Raw genomic sequence first — 7291 nt, forward strand, 5'->3', positions numbered from 1 at the left:
CTAGGATTTTCCATCACCAATGGTCTTTATCCAGGATTAGTTCACCTATCTGGAAATAATTCTGTTAGTGTTTCTAAAGGGAGGGTTATCAAGGCTGGTTGAATATTGGATATTGATACTGAGATTCTATTTTGCCAGCCATCCTGCTCTTATCTCAAAAGCCTTTTAACAATACAGTTCAAATGTCCATACTTCCATATAAACCTACTTACTTACTCTTTAATTCCGACTCATTATTCCTTCAAGTTTTTCTTCATCTTTAGTATGAGTTCACCTCCACAGTTCAGTCAGATGTTTCCTTTATTTGTGTTAGAGCAGATCAGGGATGGCTGCTTTCAGCTGGTTGATATAGACCTGGCATTCTTCTGTCTGATCCTCTTTTGGAATTCGAAACCTGTAAGTGATAGGAGAGATTTTGTCTACAGTTGTAAAGGATCCTCTCCATGGAGGAATACAATTCTTCTCCTCTGTTGTGTTCCTTTGGAAGTCATAGAGGTAGACCTTATCACCCAACTCATATGCTTGTTTTGAAGTGTTGAGGTCATAGTAGGTTTTCATACTCATAGTAGATCTCTCATGCTTTTTTTGTGCATATGCAAAAGCATGTTTTATATGTTTCCTAATGTTTTTGATATACTCATGATGTGTAGAAGGATTGATCCATGTCTGTTTCTGTGTTTGGTATAGCAGACCTAGACATAACACAATTGTTTCACCAGTCATGAGTTCAAATGGGGAAATCTGGGTAGCAGAAGAAGAGTAAGATCCTCCAGTCATCATAACTATGGGTAGTCGTGAGGTCCAACTAGGCCCAAGGTCAACTTCAACTCTCTTAGTGTCATCTACAATTGTTTTATGATACTACTCCATTCCACTGCTAGATGCAGGGCAGTAGGTAACACAGAGTTTTCTTTTTACCTGTAGAATTTCCCACATCTTCAGACTCAGTCCATTGAGGAAGTCTGAAACATGAAAAGATGTAGTTAATCACTAAAGCCCCTGCAATACTGTAGCCTCCCTACGGTTCTGGGTGGGAGACATTCAGTCCATTTTGTAAATAGGAGTGTTGCAGTCAACATGCACGTATTTACTCTGGTGAAATGACTTAGAAGCCCAATAAAATCGGTTCCTAGATTGTACCAAGGCAAGGTGATTCCTCTTTTGTATAGGGGACCACAGTGAATGGGAGAATGTGACTGAAATCATGCATACACCAGACAGCCCTTTAAACAAATATTACAGTCTTGTCCCATGTGTGGCTAATTAGCAATAACACAGGATTTTCTAAATCTTTTGTCATCCCCTATGACTGGATGTTGCTGCATGAAAAGCACGATTGAACATGATGATTCTAGATACTATGCAGTTGTCATACCAAGATTGGGGTTCCCTGAATAAGATTCCATCTTTGATTTGAAACATGTTTTTGATATTTCACCAGCACTTGCAAATCTTCTTTCCCTTGAGAATCCCGTTGAGTAAAGGGCAGGATTATCAGATCTTGAAAGTATTGATAACATTTTCCAATAATGGATCTTCTTTTTGAGAAGTCATGAAATCTGCATCTGGAAACTGTGTTCTAAAGTCACAAGTTTACTGTCAGCATGGGACTGTGATGAAGTCAACGGTAAATCAAAGTTGTTTCATATGAATCAAATCCCCATGCAGAGCTCCTGTTTTGGCTAGTTGATCAGCCAATTAAATTCCTGTTTTATTGGGACCCTCTATGACTCAGCCTTATTTGTTCCCAATATATTGACATATTGTTAGCTGTCACCAAACCATCAATGGTTTGGATCGGTTTTGCATGTTTCAAGGGCGTGTTGTTTGCACAAATCATACACCTCGCCCTTCAAGTTACCAAATGTTCCACAAATGCATTCCTGACATAATCAGAATTGGTAATTGTGAATAGTTCCTGGTGCTGATTGTTTATGGGAGTGAAGACAGCTCAATAAATGCCCATCATCTCTCCCACCTGCCTATTCCTGGGACCAAGTTTGTAAGAAAAGGGTTCAGGAGTGTCATCCACACAAGCATTTCAATTGCCATGCACTAATACTGTCTCATCATTTTCAGTAATGTGGTAGGAACATCCATCCACATAAACAGTGGGCATCTCCTGACAGGTGTTTGCTTCATGCACCTTATGCAGGAAAGCTAAATAAGCCTCCATATTATCTGTTGTTTTAAAATCTTCTTCTTCTAGACAATGATCTTTGGTGCAATGATTTAGATCTCCCAATCCTTGCTTCATCTGACTTTTTATTTTTAACATACTGGATCTTTACTGGGTAGCCCTGCACATAAAGCATCCAGGATGTTATTCTCGAATCAGAGAGAATCCCAGCACATATCGGATCATTCTGTCGATATCGCAGCAGTCGATGCAAGGTCTCCACCATAATTTGTTTTCCATGAATGAATGGACAGTAATTAATCAATACCCATAATGTTGTCATAAGTGTTGTTTCACACGAATTACATTTTTCTTCCACATGTGACCATGTTTATTTGTAAAGAAGATTACTTTAATTATCTGATCGTGTTTCTGATTCAATATAGCAGTCAAGCAGGTTTCGGAAACTCCTGTTTCATTAATGGAGTAAACCAAGCAAGGAGAATGAGATAGGTTTCTTTTCAGTTTGTTTTACTGCCTGTGTTTGTGAGTCACCCTATTCCCACTTCACCCCTGCCTTTAATAAGCAGACTGGGGCAACGAGAGATGTCAGAGCAGCTCAACCCCTCTGAAGAATGGCCAATAGTGAAAAAGGTGTAAAGAGAACCCTGGGATGAGTGATGTGGTGGGTTCGCCTGCAGAGGAGTAAGGTAAATGCGGGACTGGAGTAGGTCCCGGCCATGCTGCTGGAGCATGGGAGGTTTCTGAAGCAAGAGAGTTGGTATTGGGCATGAGGTGCTTCCAGACTTTGGAGAGCTGAGATGTGACAGTTTTGAGCCATTTCGCCCCTAAAGATTCAATAAAGAAAGCAGAATGCACATTTGGTGAACATTCAGCATGGTAAAAAAGATAGAAACCCATATACCGAACAAGGGGAGCAGAGGTTGTAGGTGTGTCCCCTAGTCCCTTAGTTTGGTATTATGGGATGTTGGGGTTGCAGGGTTGTCCCCCTCATACATTGAATGCACAGCGGGGGACAAACAACCGAAATCCCAAAAGCTTGACTTACAAAATGCGAACAAGTGGGATTTCGCAATTTTGTAACTCGAGCTTTAGGGATTTGGTTTTTCAAAGTAGATCCTTCTGAGCACTGTTCGTCATGTCATTTGCCTGCCCTGACACAGACTACTGACCTCACCATCTTATGAGTGCAGTTATAACCTACCGTTTTAGGGGGCTGACCCTCAGGACAATAAATAGGTAAATAGATAAAAGCAGACAAACAGGAAAGTGTGCTAAGAGTCTCTATCTGATGTCTACACTTTGTGACCAAATAAGCCTACAAAAAATAACCATGACAAATGTACTAAAGCAATTAAGTCGCACAGAGTTAACATTACTAGGGATTTGTAAAATCAAAATGCCTTGTATAGGAGATTGTAAAGTTTAATGAATGGTGATATGTTGGGGGGAAAAAAAGTTCCAATATGGTTTACAGGTTTTGTATAAACATACAGTACATTTTGACATTGGTTCTTTGATGGGCCTTAGGGGTGATGAGTATCAATTGTATGGATTTATTCCTGCATCGTGTTTCATGTTTTTATCTGTATTTGTAATTGTATCTATGTTTTGTTTGCTTCTGGCTTGAATTTTCTGTAGCACTCAGTGCTTGTTGGTTAAGGTGTGTTGTAACCATTATTTATATACAGAATAGGAACTGCAGCAATAATAATTAGGCTGCAAGGGAAATGAAATAAAAACAATGAAATGGATAAAAAGAAACATATTTTTATGCATAGCACTTTGTGCCATTGAATCATTCAGCGTGTATTGTTTGCCCGAGAAGAGAGAGAAGCAGTCAAAGGAATTAATGTCAGGTTGGGTACACTTCTGTTATGTGGCTTCACCCATGTACCTAACATTAGGGGTTTCTCCTTAGTGACTCACAACAGCTTGTCTTTAGGCACATATAAAAGTAACCAAAATTCCCAAGTGTAAAAGATTAGGGTGATAAAAAAAAAGTATCCCCACTGCATTGCATTGTAAGATGTTGTGTGCACTGTCAAACAGTTACCAAAAAGGTAAAAGGTCAAAAGAACAAAGGGAAGCATAGTTTCCCAGCACTGATAGTCTGAAGGACTGATCTGTTTCTCCATGACAAAATGAGAAAAAGGCCAGTGGAGTGAAGCTGAAGTCGTCACTTCCCTGTAGAAAGACAGGACAGGTTAAAAAACAAAAGCAAAACTTTGGGGGTCCGTAGAATATGGAAGGAAATGTGCTGAAAGAGAAATCGTTCCTAACACTGAGTAAACTGTTTACTCTAACAATACTTTAACAAGCAAAATATACCAGGTTGGTTTCCAAGCGGGGAAAATCAATAAGAAAATGTTACATTTTAGCAATTCACTGGTCAATGGAACCGTTAGTCCTATTTTCTCCATAAACTCCTAAAACAAAAATCTGAGCCTTTGACTCGCCCTAGGTAGTTTCATCAACATTAACACAATATGTCTGACAAATTCATTGTGGGCCAATCTCTTCATTCGGGTTTCAGTCTATCTTGCTTTGTTGTACTTCATGAATAGTATGCAAGATGTGGCATATTCTGGAAAATGTGCAGTGCCTCCTAATATTTGGGATGTTTCTCTTGAGGATTGAGTTAATTAACATCCACCCTAAGCCGTTTCTCTGTTGACCTTGGTACGTTTATAGCAGTTATATTTACGATGTTCTATACATTTGTCTCATTATCAATCAATATTCAAATTGGGTAATCTCAGCGGAGTAAAAGTTGTGTTGGGGCATTGAAAGTCCTTGTTGCTGAAGAATATTGTTCATATTAATGAAAGCTTATTCATTAGACAATGTTTCTCAATTCTTCATTTTGAAAGGTACTGTGAATTGTGTGGTATATCCAGGGAAAGTAACCTTGGAATATCTCATTACAATATAAAAATCAAACATTTCTCACAACCTATTATTTTTATTATGATTCATGGTTTTGGTTCCAACTGTAAGCACTAACATAAACCTGTGAGGAAAAAGATGTTTACAATCTCAGGCATCCTGACCAAGTCCCACTTGTTTACAAGATTAAGTTAGACTTAGAACATGATCGTCACCTCTATTGATTTGAATAGGGAAGAATACCAGCCTCCCTTCTTTTGAATAGTAGTTAAAATTCTGATCTTTTTTCCTGATTATCCACCTGTTGACATTTAATGTGGTTGGAGATTTCTCAAGGATAAAACCTAAATATGTTTCTGTCCAGAGTGGTGGAACTCTCAATGTAGGGTAGAAGGTTACTTAGCTGCATTTAAGTCCCCTCACTATCACTTTGTTGACTGATGAATATAATGGTGATATTATGGTTTTTGTTGTCTCTGAAATAAATTTTAACTTGGCTCGGATATCACTGAGTCAAATGATGGGTGCCAATTAGACCGACATGACTGGCACTTGCCCTTTACTTGATTGAGCAGTGGGGATTAGCAGAGGAGGTGATTCATGCAATCAATCAATAGTGAAAGCTTTCAAAGGAAATAATTCCCTAGTAAAAAATGAAGTATCCTCGGGAGGCCCAGGGATTACTGGATGTGTGAGCCGTCATCTGACTCTAGTGCCCAAATCTGTCATTCCATCTACTCATATTTTTTTTCCTTCAAAATTAAGTAATTCGCAAAAATGGGATTTAGGATGGATTTGATGATCCTCACCTCTCCTTTGGTTGAGAGTATTGAATATTTCTCATGAAATCAAAGTCATTTGAGTCCCTGAGTAGATGAGAGTCAATAAATCACATGTTCACTGTTACAGAATGGGAGCATAAAACCTGGCATTCTTCATTTTCAATCTACAGAAAAAGTGCTAGCTATTGAACAATTTCAAATGTGTCTTCCTTACATCAAAGGTTTCATGAACTTGATCTTGGGTTGTCATTGTATATGCATTTACTCTGAGGTCAAGTTCAAGTGGACTGGACAAGAAATCTGTCAGAGTACAAGTACATTTTGGAGTCAGTTAGGGTAATGGTTCATCCCCCTGCTCCTCTGGCTCTATGTCACTGCCCCTTGGGAGAGCAGTCTGTAGAATTAGTAAGGATAGCGAGTAAAACCACATTCTTTGTTCTTTCAATACAATCTATTTTGTTGTCTATGTTTTATATTTCTTATCTAGGGGCTTCTTGTTAAGTCTAATGTTCTTCTTCAGGGCTGCCGGTCAAATTTCCAATAGACTAGGTCCCTTTTTCGTTCGGAGGTGCCAATCCACTTTTGATAGAGAAATCCTCAAGTCCTATCTAAACTGGATTTTCTTCTATCTCAAAGGAGATTGTTAAATTTTGCTTTTTTATTAGAGTGCCATATTTTTCTCTCTTTGCTTTCCATCTCACAATTCTTATGGGGCATTAAAGAAGCTTCCTCCAGGGTTTGGCATGTCTTTTCCCCTTTTACCTTTCCACTTGAATGTTTTCATTTTGAAAAATGTTATACTGTCATTGTCCATTTGTGGATTCCTTCTGTGCAACCCTTTGTGGAGAATTTGTTTTATGTGGGGACTGTTGAGACCTCACAATTGACCAATGATTTCAGACAGCTATTTGATCTTTTTGCTCTAGTTTGGAATCACTTTCCATGTCCTCTTGGTTGCATGGAGGTCTCGATTTGTGTCCTTGTTATCCCTTGTGAGTTTAACTATCTCTTCTAGGGGAGCAGTTAGGGTAGTTCTGGCAGTTGCTGTTAGGAAACGTTTTAGGTCTCTACTTATCCAGGTAGCAGGATCTGTTGTCCTGGAACCTAAGAGGATTGTTGTCGTGGAACTTAAGAGGAAGAGGAGAATTGCTTTGGTAGTTCCTTCTAGTAAGAAGTTATTTGGATTTCCCTAGGATGCTGACCCTGATTATTCCTCCCCAGCGGGACAGTATATCTGTAACCCACAATGGACCTAGAACCAAGATATCAAAGACTGATGTAAGTCTTTGCATAGGATCGGTTTTTTGTAGGCTAGGTGAAGATCTATTCTGCTGGCTTTGAAAAGAAAGCCTAATTTATCTGTTAGTATCTTTAAAAGCAGAGAAGTTCTTTGTCCCGCTTTTCTGAAAGTCCAGTGGAGGAGTAGTCGTCACATCAGCTACCGTAACAACAGCTAGTGCTGGTGCCTGTTTTGCATTCT

This window comes from Ambystoma mexicanum, chromosome 6p (assembly GCF_040938575.1).
Source record: "Ambystoma mexicanum isolate Mex_15411 chromosome 6p, UKY_AmexF1_1, whole genome shotgun sequence".
Taxonomy (NCBI): Eukaryota; Metazoa; Chordata; class Amphibia; order Caudata; family Ambystomatidae; genus Ambystoma; species Ambystoma mexicanum.